Below are 18,420 nucleotides of genomic sequence, written 5' to 3'. Positions count from 1 at the left end.
TATTCTGAATGCCATATTATGCAGTTGTGTTACCAAGGGGGAGTTCACTTTTAACTCTGCTGGCTGTTAAAATCATGTGACCCAGGGCTGTTTGCCACTCCTCAGAAATCAGACTCATTTATATATTCTATTTTAATCAGGATGCATTGCACACAAGTAGCTAAAGCTCTTTGGAGTTTGCTCACTGCCATCTAGGCAAGTTTTCTTACAGATCTCAATGCCTGATTATTCTCACTGGTACCCTTGCACCAGTGGGAGCAGAGGAAAGCCATTTCCACTGGGGCTGCACTGAAGGGAATCAGATCAGCTAGTGGGACATGTTGATTTAGGATTGTGAAAGAGCCTCTGTGGAGTCTCTTGACTGACTGTTCTGCCTCAGCCCCTTAGAGCTGTGTCACATGTCCTGCCAATTGTACTGAAGCTTAACAAATGTGTTAAGTCAGCAAGTGTCCAGTTTCGCTTCATAAATCCCCGTGAAAAATTTCCTTGTGTCTTTCTCCAGTCTTAGCACCTGCTTTGTAGTTGTCAAAAACATCATTCAGCAAAGAATCATGAGAGACTCAGTTGGGTAAGAACAAACATTGTACAAAAAGACTTTTACTTCCAGGTAACATCTGTACTGGTACAGACTGAGGGATCCACAAGACGTGTTCACACCCTGCAGTGAAGAGCATCTATGCTACATTTCCTATCTGGAGATGTGGCATGCCTTGTTGCTCAAAACAGTTTGATCTAAATAACTCATGCAAGTGAAGTGGTTACTCAGTGCTGCTCCCAGTAACACTGATGATTCTTTAGCTAGAGCCATTTGGAAAATGGGCTCAGGCTATGGCAGGATGATCCAATTTTCCCTTTCAGTGTTGAATTGCCTTTAAAATATTGGCATAGACCAGGATCCAAAACCTGATTCTGATTATACTGAAAGAATTGGCAACTGTAGGAAAGTCTCAAACACAGTATCTTAGATAGAAAAAGGAAGTAGGTGGCTGTCCCTGTTCATGGACAGAAGTGGTAGGGGAGAAACACAACCTCAGATGAGAAGCCATATCTCCAAGGCTGGAGAAAGGTACATATTTTGGCATATAAATGGGCTTATTTTATACTGTGAAGGAGAAGCAGCTGAGGTAGCAATTGCTCTTAATCTCTGGTGTGAGCAGATTGCCTTGGGGATCATCTAAACTGCCCTTTCTGAGAAAGGAGTTTTCGTTTGCTTAGAATTCATGTGTGTGCAGAAAACAGCTAGAAAAAAGTCCTGCTTCATGTGGTTAGGAAACATTACTTTCTTTTCACGTCCCATGAACCTCTGTTGCCTCTAGATGTTTTATTTTAAAGTCTGTTTTCCTCCTTGCACTCATTGCTCTCACTGTACAGTCTTTTTGAGGAAGTGTGAACTACCTACCCCCAAACTGTGGAAAAAGGCTGCAGTAATGGCTGGGCTCTTGCTGCTTTGTGATTATTTGCAGCAGACAAATGAGAATCACTTTTGGCACAAAGGACCCCAAAGAGTGAGCAGTAGATGAGATTTTGTAGAGAGGAGGAGATCATGATTGAAAGGCTAGAAGAAGGGAACCATCCCTTCTCTTGGCTGTCAGCTGCAATTCAGGGTGCCAGGATATCCCAGTGCTATGAAAACATGGGAGGAATGAGAAGAAAAGCAACTTCCAGTTTTTCTCCCTTTCTTTATGTCCATTAATAACAGTGGTCGATCTGTCTGGAAAACTAAAGGGTATAAGCTTGACTGAATGTGCACTCCAGGGATGGGCTGGTGAGTGTATGAAGATATGAAAGCTGGGGAAGAGGATTTTTGAAAGCTGTAATTAGGAGAACTCGGAATTACTCAGCCAGAAAGAGGAAGCAGTGATCCTCATCTGGTCCCATGTGCTTTGGCAAGCAGGGCATAAGCTGTGGGTTCTATCCTGCTTGTACAGATGTGCCTGTGTGTCCTATGAAGACAGGCTGAGAGAGCTGGGACTGTTGGTCTGTAGAGGAGGTAGCTTTGGGGAGCCCTTACAGCAGCCTTCCAGTACTTAACGCGGGGTATAAATAAGGGAGAGTGATATTTTAAATGAGCAAATAGAGATGGGATAAGAGGGCACAGTTTAAAAGAGATTTACATTAAATGTAAGAGAGAAATTCCCTGTGAAGGTGGTGAGACACTGGATCAGGCTGTCCAGAGAAGCTGTGGCTGCCTTATCCCTGGAAATGCTTAAGGCCAGGCTGGATGGGGCTCTGAGCAACCTGGTCTAGTGGAAGGTGTCCCTGCCCATGGCAAAGGGTTGGAGTGACATGAGCTTTAAGGTTCCTCCCAACCCAAACGATTCTGTGGTTCCCACCCACTTGCTGATGCAGATTTGTTACCTTCAAGACAACACACGTTTTCAGTGTGTTGGTAACAGTGAATCAGCTTCTATTTGCTCAGGAGTTGGAATGCAAGCTATGTTCAAGTCCAATAAATCATAATAGAAGGCTTGTTTTTCTCAGTAAATGATTAAAAAAATCCTAAATTGGGCAATGAGAATGGATACAAATAGGAATTAGTTCTTCTTTCATCTCAAAAAGCAAAGCTAAATATTAGAAGACAGGGAGCAGAAAAGTTTGTTTTCCCAGGTCACTGGTTCCCATGTTGCTATGCTTGTGTAGGTCAGTAACCAGGCAGTGGCCACAACAGCTCCCAGAGATCTTTAATCACTCAGAGTCTTTCTGGACAAACCACTTGATGCTTGCCAGTAAGTGCTGAAATCTGGAAGCAACCTCATCTGCTGAGGAATTTGGCAAGTGGGAGAGCATGTGGCAGCTCAGGGACGCTTCCCACAAGGTCAGATTGTGGTGACCAGGCCGTGCTCCAGGACGTGGCTGGCAGCAGGCGGATGAAGCCAGAACAAAAATCTTTCTCTGGGATTAGGTTGGATAGGAGAACTTGTGAGGACTGCCTTTAAGGGCTGAGATCCAAAAAGTGTTTTGAAGGTTTTGGTGCTGAAAGTGGCAGTCTTGATCTTTGGGGTGGATGTGAAGGTGTGAAGATGACTGCTGTGGGGTGGGGGAGAACGAGCTCTGCTTCCCACAGCTTCCTGCATGGCAACCAACTCCCTCAGCCAGAGGGGAACAGCAGGAGCTTTGTGCCTCATCAGTCCCTGCTTTGCTTTGCTGTTTTTTATAGCATGGATGATGCTTCAACCTAAAGCATCATCCCTGAGCAAAACTCAGTAGATCCCTGAGTTTTGCTTTGTTTTGTGCATAATAGAACTAAAGAGAACTTAAAGAGAGCAAAGAACTAAAAGAGAGCAAAGGTGAGTTTTTTGACAGTGCACCCAGGGAAGAGACAGTGACCTGTGTCTGGTCATGCCTGTGAGCCCAGGCAGTCACTGAGGACACAGGAGCCCTGCTCTGGGCTCTCTGCAGTGCCCTGAGGGACTTCAAACCCCCCTCCTGAGTGCACTAACCACCACTACAGGAAAATTTCCACTTCCTTGCTCCAAAACTCCTTGCTGCTGCTGGAAATAACACGCTGTTCACAGGGACAAGGGCAGAAGGAGGTCAGCTCCATTCCCAGAGGAAGAGAGGGGAAGCTAGGGCTTTCTTGGAAGACCAGAGAAACCTTTCTCCTTGTGTTTGTGCAGCCTCATGCAGAAAGGCGGAGAGAAATCCTGCCTCAAAACTGTATTGCAATTAGGTCTTTTCCAGGACATAAGGCATTTTCCTGTGATGAGAAAGACAGGGGTGGTAAGTCCTCAGGGAAGAGAGTTCTGAAGCCCTGTGAGCACTGTAACTCCCCTGCTCCTTCAGCACTGCCTTTCTGCATTAATTCTGATTTACAGAGCAATACAGGTTTGAGGAGGCCTGAAGATGCTCCCAGTGGGAACTGAACACCAGTACTGTGATACCCAATACTGGATGCTGAGCTGGAGATCCACGGGGGTGCAATGGGATGCTCAGGGGGCTGTAGGGTGGGAAATGAAGAGACCTACGGAGCCCTGCTGGCTGCAAGGTCAAAGGGCTGCTAAGCAGCATTTTTCAGAATGCAAAATTGATCAGAGAGGCATCATTAGAGCATCCTCCATGGAGGTCTGCACTGCTGAGCTGAGCTGTCAGCTAGAGCCATCCCCACAGTCTGTTCCTGCTCCTCTTACACTGCATGCCACACAGCCAGGATTAAGCAAGCTGCTCATTAATGATGTTTTACAGTTTCCTGGCTTAGATCCCTCAACAGAGCTCACTGTCCAAACTGCCCTGGAAAAGTTCAAGATCTGATCACAGAGATGGAGAGGATGTAGAGCTGTTCCTGTTTTCCTAGGTGCAGCATGCCCTGCCAGCTTTGGGAAGATAAATGATCCCCCTTGGTGGAGCTGCTTTGGGTCTGGTGGGGCTGGTGGCTTGGTCTGTAGTAACACTGCTGCTGTTGTTTGGGTTTTGGAGCCCTGCCTGGCACTACAGACAGAATAATGAGTGATCAAGAAGTAACAGTGGAACAGTAATGCAAACTGCAATAAATACAGAGATGCATTATTAATGGCACAGTAAACCCAAAAGGGTAAGTAGAGCAAATTGTATGCTGGCAGCACAACAGCTCTGCAGAAAAATCCCAGGGCTGTTCCTTAAAAAAAAAAAAAAATTAAAAAAAAATTTAAAAAATCAATGCTCTGTGCAACATTTTGAGTTCTTCTGCTTTCTGTTATACTGTATTTGTTCTGCCTGGGAGCCTGGGTTATTTCTGGAAGATGCAGAATTTGAGATGTATTTTAGCCCCAGTAGCTTCCTGAGTGTAAATAAGGCTACAAACCAGAGCAGTGCCCTCAATCAACTTAATGGATCTTTAATTTTGGGTTAAGCTACACAACTGGATTTTACAGGAGTGGAAAGACAGCAGAATCTGAATTACTGCTTTTGCAAAGCTCAGGCAGTTTGAGGCTGGACCCAGACTGGTACCATGAGGGGCAGCGGCAGGAAGGGCTCATTTCATCCCCTCTTTGCATAAACACCAGCACTGGGGACAAATTTATGTAATTTTACAGTAACTGAAGCTCAGGCAGAAGCTTTTGGCTTTGTCTCATGTTTAGGGGCTGGTCCAGAGCTCTGGGGAGGAAAGAGCCCCTGAAACAGCTCTTTTAAGGTACTGATGCTTCCACACCTCTACCCACCATGCTGCAGATCTGCTCGATTATTTCTGGTACAGCCAGATCACAACAAACTCATCTTCCTTCATCAGAGACTGAGATCATGCCCATGGATGTGCTCCAGCTGAACAGGCCAGCAGCAACTGGCTGACACAAAGCATGTGGTGGGAGCACAGAGAGGATCTACCCCTTTACCTTCACCACAGGGCTCTCATTGACCCAACTCTTTGCCACCAAGTGGCTCCAGGTCTCTCTGTTGGCCCCTTGAAGCCCAATCCTCCCCAGGCAGTGCTTTTACAGTCTCTCAGCATTACCTTCCACTTGCAGAGGTTTCATAGGCGTGGCTTTGGCTTGCACAAACAGATCTTGCAGCTCAGTCTCCAGCCAGGTCAAACCTAACCATGTCCAGCTTAACTGCATTTCCCTGCTGTATTCCTGGCACCCCAGTTTCCCAAAAGCCTCGCCCTTGCTTGGTGGTGATAATCCTTTCCAGAAGGCCATGACAGGGTTACCACTCCTGTGATTCATGCTGGCCTGTCCAAGCTGCTGCTGGGGCTGGTGCTCTGGGCAAGGGGAGTGTTGTGCCCCGTGCTGCTGCCAGGGAGGGCATGGGTCACTGCTGCCTTCCCCTTGTGCTGCCCAAAAGCTTCCCCCTCTCTTATCAACACTGAAACCTGTCCCTTCCTTCCTTTGTGTCAAATTCAAGGAACTGAAATTAATTTGGTTTTTCTTTTTTCTGTTTCCTGTCAACATCTGTCATACCAAACTGTTTTCACACTAAGCTACTTATGAGAGTGAGTCTGCTCATTTTGGGGCTGAAATGGGAGACCTGCATGGAGAATGAATGACTGATGGCACATCCACCTGGTCAGGCCATGGAGTGTAAAGCCAGGCTGGGATTCATCCATTGCAGCTAATCCCAACATTACAACACTGGGGTCTGGGTCTCCCAGGGCCCCTCTGACTGTGACTCTAAGTTGGTGGCTGGGCTTAATTCCACACAGTCCTACAAAGCTATGTGAGGCAAATATTTTATCCTCCTGGGATTAATGGGTATTCTTTTAAAGGAAATGTTCAAAATGAATCACAGAATCATTTAGGTTGGAAAAAACCTCCAAGATCATTGAGTGCAACCCTTGACCTTTATTTTTTTTTCAGCTTAGATGACTCTTGTGGTGGTAACAGTGTTTTATGTCATGTGGTATTGGGGGAATTCTCTCTGAGTTTTAATTCCTAGAAAACATTTGGGATTTCTTTTTGGAAAGAAGTTTCATACTGTGATGGTTACTATTAAGGACTTCACCATAAGAACTCAGATCATTAAAGGCAGAAAACAAAGTAAACTCAAAAGATGTTACCTTTTATAAATATTATGGTATCAGGTAGCCTCAGAAAATGAGTATCTGAGACCATTATTAACAAAAAGAAGCAAATACTTCATTTAATTAGTAGTAAAGACCTTGGAAAATTGAAAAGGACACAGGTGAATGAACAGAAGAACTAATGATCTGAGTTTCTGATAGGCAAATCAGAAAACCTCTTTTCAAAGGAAAGATGGAAATCCAGATAGCATAGGCTTTCAAAAAACAAAAGATCAAATCATCAAGTGGGTTTGTAGCCATGGGTTTATGAGGTAGACTGTGTCCTGAGCCACTTTTGTGGCCAACAACCTCCTGCTGACAGTTTTGACAAAGAGGTTTTGCCACCCATTGCCTTCCTAAGCGACCCCACCCTGTCCACCATTCGTCTGGCTTGGTGCGAGCTGCCAGGAAGGTTCCTTTCCCAGGTAAGGATTACTTTTTTTCCTGCTTAGAAAATCTGCTGCTAAAGATGTGAATGGCAAATGCTGGCTCATCGTGGTGAAAAAGGTCAATGTCCATCCTCTCCAAACTCCCCTGCACTTGCTGGGTGAGCCTGTCCCAGCTCTCAAAAAGTGGCCAGGCCTTTGTACCCAGTGTGAGGTGAGAGAGTTAATTATTACTTTCTAGAACAAAATGTGAGACCCAGAGGTGAGGTTTTACTGTCTGGGATAAATCAATACATGGAATTTACATTGGTAACATCAGAGAGGGCTGGTAGTCAACACAACTCTCCACAGCATTGGCCAGAGAGGGGTCGGTAAAGGCTGAGACGTCCTGAATTCCCAATGATCCTCAGTCCTGCTGCCTCTGCACTTTCTTTAGTGTCCCTCTTGAAACATTTCTGGCTGCATCCCCCTCCTCCCCGCCACCTCTCACTCAGCACATTACCCATGACTCAGGCATCACCTGCAGTGGGGCCTGTCTCCCATTTCTGGGCTGTGAGTCAACACATGCTGAGGATATCAAAGGTGTGCAGCTGATTGTCCTGCTGCTGATTTGGCTCTCACTGCTTTTCATTAATTAAACCCCCAAACCTCCAGTCCTTTGTCAGAGCCATCTGAAATCACCTCCTAGGCCTAAAACATGCCAGGACTGGGGACACGACAGGGCTTGCAGAGGCTGTTTTTGAAGACAAATCAAACCTTAAAAAAATAAAAGAAGAAAGATGTGATGAGGATTTGACACTGGCTTAATCCAGGGCTTGAATGCCAGTGCTGAATTAGGGCACAGCATGGGTGGTGCTCAGTAGGGAGGAAGAATGGGAAGCTGAAGGGCAGGAAAGTACTTTTAGAAAGGGCTTTCTGCTCCCATTTCCTCACTGCTGGTCTGGATCCTGATACAAGCAGCTGTGTTAACCTTTATACTTATATATATATATATATATATATATATATATATATATATATATATAAAAGTTATTTATACATGTAATATAATATAATATATAAAATATATATTATACTTATACTATAATACATAATTATACAGTATATACTATTATATATATATTAGTTATTTATACATATATATGTATATAATTTAAAAATATTCCGTCATTTGTGCCTTAGGCAGAATTTCAACCTGCTAAACCCAGCTGCAGTGAGTAGGGGGTTGATCAGAGCCAGCCAAACCCACCACCTTGCTTTGCAAGCAGTGTGTGCCAACTGAGCAGAGCAAAGGGCAGGAGGGCAGCAGAGCTGCTCCTCCTCTTCCCCTCTCTGGAGGTGTGTGCAGGACAGCAGCACCCCAGTGCTGGTCACAGCTTCACAGTGGCTGTGAGATGTCCCCATGTGTGGCAGGCTTCCTTGGAGAGGGACTCCACAGTTTTAAATAAAACCTACTCCTTCCAAGCACAGCTCATGAAAAAGAATCCCAGAATCATGGAAAGATTTGGGTTGGAAGGGATCATTACAGGTTACCTAGTCCAAACCCCACAATACGCAGGGACATTCTCAACTAGGTCAGGTTGCTCAGAGCCCTGTCCCACCTGGCCTTGAATGTTTCTGAGGATAGGGCATCCACCACCTTTCTTGGCAACCTGTGCCAGGGTTTTACCACCTTAATTGTAAAAAACTTCTTCCTTATATCTAATGCAAATTGCCCCTCTTTAAAACAACTACCATTACCCCTTGTCCTATCAATGGGGACACTGCCAGTAGCTGACATTCAATTAAATATTGCATGCAAAGCTGACAACAAATTACAAATGAGCAGGCAGATCATCTTCTCACTTCTCAGGAAAAGTCCCTAATTTCACAGAGCAAGCACTTTGCTTCCCCTTCCTATTCCAACCTGACTATTTGCTCTCTCCATCATGCTGTGCTCCCATGTTTTGCTCCAGGCAGCAGGTAGGAGAGATAGGAGGCAGCTGAGAATTTCTCCAGGGACACTTTATGGTTGCAGTCTGCCAGGTGCCAGCTCTGAAACATCAAGCAGTTTGCACTCAGGCTTAGCAATACAGTGAGGACAATGATGTGCTATATTACTGCACCGTGCTATTTTTAAAAGTACTGCCCCTAAGCTGAGACACAAACCCTTTGTTGTGGCTCTTAGAAGAGACACTGTGATCTCATGGATCCTTCCTCTTTTTAAAATTAATTCTTTTAAAATTTTCAATGTGGTCCCTTTTTGTTAGCAAAAGCACAACAGGTTATCTCCAAACTTTGATCTAAATATATGTATGTGTGTGTGTGTGTATATATATGTATGTCAATATACATATTTTTTGATGCATCACTTCAACTTTTCATGAAAGATTAAGATACAAATAATATTCCTGAGGAAATCAGAATAGAAGTGTTGGACCCAGCGACCCAGCTTTAAACAAACTGTGCAGCTCTGACCATGCATATAATTATGCATATAAATACAGATAAATAAAAGACTTCTCAGTAATGAAAAAGTTAATCACAGTGATTTCTTTGCAGAGCAATAGCTATGCAAATAATCTTGAAATTTGCCTGAACACCTGTCAGCTCAATTGCTTTGACACTGTATGCAACAAGACAGTTTATTCATGGTGCCTTTGCAAGTCTGAGAATGAGCAGTTGTGAAGCACCTGAGACTGATTTCCTCATGGCACTGCACATGTGGATGCCTTTAAATCCAGTTTGACTAAGGGGCAAAGGAGGAATTTCCTGGGAGAGTCTAATGCTGTGGCTTTTCTGGCTTTCCTAAGGATGGAAAACCAGAGCTTTGCATTGGAAAAGACACATCTGAGTGATGGAAAGCTTGTGATTCATGATGAGGTTTAAATGTTGCAGCTGGAAAGTTTGGCTGGGTGTGGAGAACAAGTTGATCTAACCACCAAGAGAGGAGAGATAAAAATCACTCAGAGTATTTTCGCCAAACACTTATTTGGCTGAGAATTCAAAATCTCTAGTTCTGGGGTAATGTTTAATTATTGACTATCTATAAGGAAAGGCTCCTTCTCTGGTGTATCTGCATTCAGTGGAGAAACACACACCTGAAAAATCATGCAAAATTTGACCTGGGATATTCTGGCTTCCTTCCCCAATTCCAGGTTTGATATGAAATGCCCAGCCTGAGGCAGATGGGTGCACCATGGCAGCAACCTCTCACTTCCCCTGAAATTCATTCATACTTTGGCCCAAGTGTCAGGTGAATGATTTCCCAAATTCCCATTCCTTTCCCACACAGACTTTTTAACAGCTGCTGAGCACATGGAACTCGATCCTTGCTGTTTGAACATCCTCCACCCCAGCAGCAGCACCAGGGCTCTCACCCAGACACTGCAGGTTTGCCTTTGGAGGATGTTGGCAAGAAACAGCTTTACTCACATAAAAGGAAAGCATTTCACACCCAGCAAGCATTAAACCAAGGAAATCCTTGCCACAAGATCTGTCAGTGATGAAAATTCTGAAGGGGTTTAAGAAGAGATTAGGCCAGTTCATAGAGGGCAGGGCCCTCAGGAGCTCTGGGGCCCACAGGCCTGGTCACCTCAGCCTCTGCTTCAGGAAATCCTTCCATCACTTATGGCCAAGGTCTGGGACATAATAACAGAGAAAGGATCACCCTCTCCCTGCCCTGTTTTTCAGTGGTGCTGTTGAAAAGTTATACTGGGCTATGGACATTTTTGACCTACCAGTGTAGGTATTTTTCATCATTGCCAGATGAAACCCTGTGCCTGAGCTGGTTGTGTGTGGCTGTTTGAAGCCGTGGTGAGGAGACATCAGGCTGATTTTATGGTGGCATTTTACAACTGTTTGATGCTGGCACAATTAACTGGTTCAGGGCAATCTCATTTCACCCAATACACAACAACAAGAGTTTTCATTTTATAACACTGCACAACATCATCTGCACAACAGTGGTGCAGGGAGCTGCTCCTGCCACGCCTTAACCAAGCCAAATGCAGTCCCTGTGCTTTGCACCACCACAAAAAAAAAACCAAATCTTTTAAGTCATGAGGTTGTTTCAATATTTTCTTTATATTTTTTCAGTCTTTGGCCATTAACAGTGACGGTGTTGAAACACAAAGAGCTGTATCTTTGCTCAGTGGTTCTGGCTCCCAAATTGCTACAGTTTTGGGGGAAGATGAGCTTTCAGAAGGATGCCTCTGTGCTGTGATGCACTGCCTTGGTCTCCCTTTCCGTTTCTGGGGAACATGGCCATGCTACAGACCCTTGTAGCCAGCCATGGGGTTTTTCCTGGTTTTCTGAGCCTGCCCCTCTGATGTTGCCTTGCCCCAGGGTTCAGTGCAGCCTGTTATTTCACTGACTTCTTTGTCCAGACTGCTGGGTTGGGAGATAAGAGCCCCAGAGTTTCTGCCCAGTGGTCCTCACAACTTCCTTTTCCATTACCTTCACCTCCTTCCTGGCAGCTTTGGCTACTCAGAAATGCCATTGCCATAGTTAGTCCTGGCTTGAGGCAGGAGGTGGAACAAATGGTCTCCCCCTTTCCTTCAGTCTGAACTATTACCCTTCCTATTTATGTTTCATGGTTGGGGTGCTGGGTTATCCCTTGCAGTGGAGAGCTAAATTTACACTAAGCACTATGTGATTGTCCTCCCTGCCTCTGGATCCACCAGCATCCAGTGCAGTGCAGGTGATTCTGGAAGTGCTGTCCTTTACATTCCTTTCTCAAAGGCCATAAGGCTTCTTTAGGCTTCAGGTCTGACTCTCACCAAGAAACTGTGCAATCAGGCTGTTGGCAGTGTATAAGACAGGGTGGTTCTTGCTTCAACAAGTGACCTGGTGGAGCCAGGTGAGGGCTGTGCAGAGTTACAGGCTGGTGCTAAGGCTGCTGACTCCAGCAAGCTCCCCCTCAGAAACAAGGAGACCAAACCAGCCAGGCTGTAGTCTAAGGCAGCATGGTGGAAAAAGCTGTTTTCAAATTCGGCTCATTAAATTCCCAGCACATACGTATGCTCCAGCATAGCTGAGCTTAACAAAACCATAAATTTAAACCATCTGATATCTGGCCATAAAAAATGATGAATTGATGACTGAATTATTTTGCTCTTTCATCCTATCTGGACTCTCATCTACATGAACTAAACTAGTTGGTGCAACTTTTCTAAATTGATTTTAAATTGACCTAATTAAAGCAGTAAGAGTACATAATGGAGATGTACTTAACCCAATTTAACCCTTCCTTAAATCAATTACACTAGAATTTGGTAATTTGCAGGCAGAAGCTAAAACAAATTAAAAGAGAGTTGGGACAGGTTAAGAACCCTTGTAGTGCAAGTACACTGAAGACCTCAGAGGAATGGAGAACATGCTGGTGCAAACTACCCATGGCTATAGCTGCAAATATCACCTGAGCTTCCCATCTGAGTTAGTCCAGATTCAGCTCAGCCCATTTCTTCTGCTGCTCTTTCTTTACCATTAAAGTGGTCTTTAGCACTTTAATGAAGGGCTTGCTTTTCTCTTCTCCCTGAAAGGAGAGAAGGAGTGAAGGTATGTCAACCTTTTTATCATTTTTAAGCAATGTTGCCATCCCTGACTAGTAATTGGTATTGTTAAAGATAATCAGTAAAGTCAACATTATCATTACATGGCAGTGAGTAGGCTGGATGGAAGAGTGCCCTCCAAACCACCAAGACATCATTAATTAGGGTTTAGTAAGTACCTTTGCTGAGGGATGCATGTGACTTACAGAAGATTAGGTTGAAGGGATGGGGAAATCCTTGTTGTGTTGCTCAACCCTCTAGAAGTGGCAACTTGGTCACTCATCGCCTCCTCATTCCTTTGATGAACTGAATTCTTCTCCAACGGTCCATAAAGGCACCACCTCCAGTTCCTCCCTGGCTTCTTTCCAGCCAAGTATCAACTTGCTCTTCCAGAAATCAGGGAGCTAAACATAAACCCAAATGAGAGGGAGAAGGAGAAAAGGAAGCAAGAATTTACTAAGAAGCCAAGCATGTGGAGATATAACCTCAGGAGAAATAGAAACAGGCAATGAGTGAGGAAGAGCTGGGAACAGCCACTTGGCCACTCCATACGGATACCAAACAGACAAGTATCTGCTGCTGCTCTGGGCAGGAAAGCACCTGGGCAGAAACCACAGCCAGCATAAGCTGCAGACCACGCCTGTGGTAATGAACCAGTGGTACGGCAGGCAGAGCATCTCCAGATGAGAGAGGAAACCTCATCCTTGTGAAACCACATGCGAAAAGGTCACCTGGGAGATACCATTAAGGGAGGATAAGAGGCAGCAGAGCCTTTTACAGACCCAGCACTGTTAGGGAGATGAGGTTATGTGTCTGTTTGTGCTGTTATCAGAAGCAGTGCCAGGTCACTGTGCAGTCAACTGAACAAGGTCCTGCTACTGAGAAAACAGGTTCTGGTGAAGATTCTTTGTTCATGAACAAAGAGAACTGTGGGACAAGGAGGTGGCAGTGAGTTGCTGCTGTGATAGTTCTAGAAATGGTGCCTGGGAAAGGAGGATTTAAGGAACAAGGTGTTCACTGCATGTCTGCTCAATACACCTGGCTGGCAGCCAAAATGTGGAAGGAGAACATAAACATTTTCTGCTTCACCTACGTGCTGCATCCACTGTACAGCGTGACACGCCAAGCAGGCTGAAGGCCAACAGAAGGCACGTCCAGAGTCCAGAAAGCTGCTGGAAGCGGGGCCAGGTGTGCACGGTGGTCTGAGCACAGCAGAGCTGGGTGCACCGTGCAGGCTGGGAAGCAGCATGATTAACGTAGGGGACAGTCACGTGGCAGATAAACCAGAGGGATGCTGCCAAGCTGTGAGGAGAAAGTAAATCACATCAGGAAGGTGAGATGTTTTGTTCCAGTTGTACACTGAAATCTCCTCATACGTTCTTTCAGTGCCTGCAGAGACAAAAAGTAGCTGTAGATGAGTTAAAATTGAACATCAGAGAATGGCACGTGCCCTACCTGGCAGGTCTGAACAAAGTAAACTCTATCTTTAATGGCTTATTTCTGAATTATTTTTATTACCATGGAAGCCACAATAACTGTTGGGAAACAACTTGTATTTCACAAGGACCACCACTGATGCCTAGGGATGCCACAACTTTCCCTCAAAATGGGGGCCCTCAAAATGGCCAGAGAAGGCTCTGGCCACCTGTATGCAGAGCATCAGGTAAAAGCAAGTGAAAAACAATGACATGATTGTTGTATTAGATGACAAACCGGTCTCCCAACTAAGTCAGGTTGTTGCAGATATTTTTGGTGGTGTCATTTTAAGCAGATAGCCAGAGGAGCAAGGCACTGGTTTGTCTCAATTTGCTACAGGATGTCTGGAGAAATGTCACTTAAAGGGACATGTGCAATACCATTTTTAATGTGTTACTGATGATAAGGGGTCATTAAATTTTTAAGCTTTATTTTTTTTTCTTAGATGACCTCTGTTAATGAAAACCAATGCAGATTTACTGCAAAACCAATTGTAGTCCTTAGAAGTTAAAAAGAAAATGGAGTTGCTGCTCTCAGGTGCTAAAACAAGACCTATACCAACAGCCATGGTCTTTACCTAGCCCTTCTGGGGGGTTATGAAGCTGCTGCTGAGAAGTTTTCATGGTTTGAGACTTCTGGGACTTTAATGGAAGTCCTCTTTTGTCCCAGCTTCATCCCCAATGAAGAATGGGATGACACAAGCAATATCAAACTGAGTTATTTGCAAAATCAGGAAGCACCAAGGGTGCTAACACTGAATTAGATGATACCTTCACCAGGTATTTTATAAGAGTTGCTGTTGTATTAAAACTCCAGATTTTTTTAGTAGGGATAAGTAAAGATGGCTGGTAAGTAAACTGAGCTTTGTCTTCTTACCACTAATTAAATAGTAGCAATATTGATTGAAAGAAAGCCAAATACCTCATTTTCCAAGAGAGTTATCCACCTTACTCTCCCTATCTTTCACCAGAAGCAAGGAACACCTTCCCCAACACAGAGTAAGTCATCAGCAGTATATCAATATTAATATAATTACTAGAGAATACAATTACTTTATCAGTGACCTTTATACATCTAATCTGATTTAAATAGCAATATTCTGTGGCTCTTCTGTGTGGTTTGCAAACTGGTGATTCCCTATGAACTTGGATTAATTTTTACATCTCTGCTTGCTGCTGAAGAAAAGCTGTGATGAGGTGACTCACTGCCAACTCATGCATGAGCCATCTGAAACATCACATTTTTCATCTCCAGTTCTGCAGATCCCTTTCCCTGTATCTGACTAGTTAAATAAGCTGGTTTTGTTTTTTTTCCCCAGTTGTCCATTCTAGTCTTTTAATACTCTTCAACCTCGCTCAAGGCTTAAGACAAGGTCTGTGTATCTGCTTGCCTGACCTTGTTTATCTGAAATTCGATGCTGGTTTCTTTTGAGGTTTATCTGACCCACCCTCCAGGCCTCCCACAGTGATGTGGATATTTGAGCCAGGTGTTTTGGGCTTCCTTTGGCAGCAGCCAAGAGAAATAGGCATGTTTAAGGTGGGATTGACTCTCCTTAGTGTAGCAAGGTCTGCAGCAGGGTGATAAGACCCCCACTATTATTAGGATCATATGTGTTGCATCACACATCTCCTAAACTCAAGGGGGACATTAGCAATGAATTTTATAATGTCTTTCAATTACTGGCTATGGAAGACACGTTTGTCAACATAACCACAGCGAGTGCAGTCTGTTAAGGGACAGCAAATGCTCTGGGAGTGTGTCCCACCAATATTTCACTCAAAGTAATTAACAGAACACATCTTTTCATTTAAAGACTGAGCCTGGCCTCTATGGCTACAGTGGTGGTGAATGTCTTTAGTGCTTGCTGTTCATTAGGGAACAGAAAATTAGGAAGAAAAGCAATTCTGGATTTCCCCTGAAGCCACTTCACCCTTGTGCTTGTTAATACATTGCTTTCTCTGTAATGCTTTTAAACTAGTAAACTTCAGAACAGTAAGTTTTTAATAGTGACATAAGTGCACTACCATTTGGGGAGGGAAATAAACTATAATGATGTCAGGATGTTTATACTAAAATATTTGTGGCTTTCCTGGTAGGATGCCTCTGCGAAAGAAAACCTCACGCAAACAGAAAAGTTCATACCCCTAATTAAAGCAGTAATAATCTTTACAAGGGATTATAACACCAAAGGCCAGGCTGACATCCCTAAAGTCCTACTGATGAAGCAGTTGCCTTGCTTTCAGCTGTGTCACTCCTGACAAGTGAACTGGAAGCTCTTTCAGAGGCACAGCCGCAGTGTCATTCAGCTGCTCCGGCGCCTGTTGTGCGGCGGTACCGGCACCACCACAGCGACGCTGCCATGGCTTAGCTCTGCTCTGCTTGAAGTGTTAAACACCACCCTAGGCCTACAAAAGGAATTCTTTATAAAAACTAACTTTAGGGCTAAGAAAGGGCTCACTGGTCTCTAATCGGAGGAACAAAAAAAGTCTGTAAAAAGGGCATTTTAGCAACCAGTATCTCTTCTGCATTAATATCTCCCACATATTTTGGAAAGACTTCTCTTTCTGCTGCCATTCTCAGCAAACAGATTCCTGGCCAGTTAAAGTCTCAGCTCAAAATAAAAAGGGCTTGGGTTGACCTCGGGTTGCATCCCAGAGAAAGAAATTTCTTGGCTCAGCTCAGAGTGCCACGGAAGGAAGCACTGCAGGCACTGTTGGAGAGATGGGAATTGCCGTTTGGATGGAAGGGGTAATGGGCAAAAAGGGAATATAACAGGGAAACAGCAATACTGGTGGAGGGGATGATACTGCAGCACTGCTGGGGGAAAGGAAAAGCCAGGAAAAGCTCTGGTCCTTCTGTCACACTTGGTGCTGAGATGCAGTGCAGGGATGGGCAGCCCTTGGGGTACATTACAAGAGACACTGTGACATTCCTCTGTATCTGCAAGGCAGAGAGCTCTCAGCAAAGCAAGGCAATGTGAACTGCTGCCACATTCACCTGCTCCAGCATATGTCAGTCTATCCTAAGTATTCCCCATGTTCCTGTAGAACTGGTGTCCTGTAGCTGTCAGCTCATGGAGAACATGTGCTACTACGCAAGGCCTAAAAATAATATTCAGGAGACATGAATGACAGCTTTTTTCTGGTAACAAATAATGCAAAAACAACATGCATTTCTGCTTGTGTTTTAAAACACAGCATGCTTCCCACAAATTATTTTGATGGCTTCTTGCTCAGCCCACCCTTGAAAGCAAAGTCTAAACCTACAGTATTTTCTCTTGGTCTGGCCACAGAGCTGCATTTGCATTACTGCTTCATTGAGGCAGCATCTAAACACCCAAGACTTCACAGCCTTTAGCCACAATCTCTCAGCAACAAACCTTGCAGCAGAGAGTGTTCAAAAACAACACACATTCCAAAGATACTTTTTGGTTTAAAAACATAAATAAAAACAAAGGGAAACAAAAATAGAAAGAATAGACAATGCAAATTTAAGTCAAAGTAAAAACAAACAGATGGAAATCCAAAGCAAGAAGGTCCAAAGATGCCTCCAAGCAATCCTGCAATTGGGTTTTCAAGTTATGTGCTTTTGCAGGAAGAATTCTTCATAAATCATCAAAACCACATAAGTCTGCTTCTCCATCTGAAATGCAACATCTTAAGCAAGTCATTTGGCAGCAGTGGGAAGGGTAAAACTGGCATGTGTTGGCTCAAGGCACTTGGTTTTGAACTGGCTCACCAGCTCAGCTGGCAAACAACGCTCCTCTCATCTTTCAGTGCTGATTTATCCTGGCACAGGCACAACTCTGGCACAACTTCAGTGCTTTTACCGAGTGAGCATGATTTAACATTTGTCCATTTCTAAGAAGAACAGTTTCATTTCTGCTCTCAGGATAAGATACCTTCCACACACAGGAAGTGTTGGTTGTCTTACTGCAGTGGAGAGGATGGCGGGTGAGTCCACCCTCCGAAGGGGGATCCTAGAAGCACAGCTGAGCCCCCAACTCTAAATGTACACCTTGCCTCCTACCTCTGTATTTTTAGGGCAAGACATGGGCACCCACTGGTCCTTGCTGTAACATCTCCCCAGATTTACAGAGAAGTGGATGGACATTATTTTCCCCAGAGCTGTTGAACCAAAATAATCTGATTTAACATTGACTTGGAGTGGCCTGTCTTGATAAGTACTGCTTAAAAGCAAACCTGAGCCTGAGAATGGGGAAAAGAAAGAAATTACAAAGAAGATGGTTTGGACCTGAGCAGAAGATGATCTCGTCATGCATGAGCTACACATCTGACCATATGATGGCAGACAGGAAGGTCCCAGACCATGCTGCCCTTGCTGGGCTTGGCACAGGTGGTGGAATGGAGACTTTTGCTGGGGCAAGACTTTGCGATAATAGCCTTGTTTCTGGAGAAGAGGGATCACTTATGGGATTTCTATGGCTGGTATATGACAAGTGCCCAGTGTTGCACCAATAACCCCATGCTCTCAGAGCTTGTGTCCTTCCCCTCTGGACACCAGAGAGCAGCCTCACATCTCCACAGTACTTGTT

General features: G+C 44.5%; 1 long non-coding RNA gene across 1 annotated transcript; it reads right to left on the bottom strand.

Annotated features, from left to right (window-relative positions):
• Window positions 1–8,751: 8,751 nt before the first annotated feature.
• LOC128805981 (uncharacterized) lies at window positions 8,752–12,768 on the bottom strand. The gene is made up of 3 exons (XR_008436675.1): window positions 12,596–12,768; window positions 12,257–12,373; window positions 8,752–8,892 (listed from the first exon to the last, which is right to left on the bottom strand). It is a non-coding gene; the product is annotated as an uncharacterized LOC128805981 (long non-coding RNA).
• Window positions 12,769–18,420: the final 5,652 nt, after the last annotated feature.

The sequence above is a fragment of the Vidua macroura genome, chromosome 4 (genome assembly GCF_024509145.1).
Source record: "Vidua macroura isolate BioBank_ID:100142 chromosome 4, ASM2450914v1, whole genome shotgun sequence".
NCBI lineage: Eukaryota > Metazoa > Chordata > Aves > Passeriformes > Viduidae > Vidua > Vidua macroura.
Note: the sequence above shows the minus strand (reverse complement) of the source record. Positions and strands in the feature narration are given on the sequence as shown.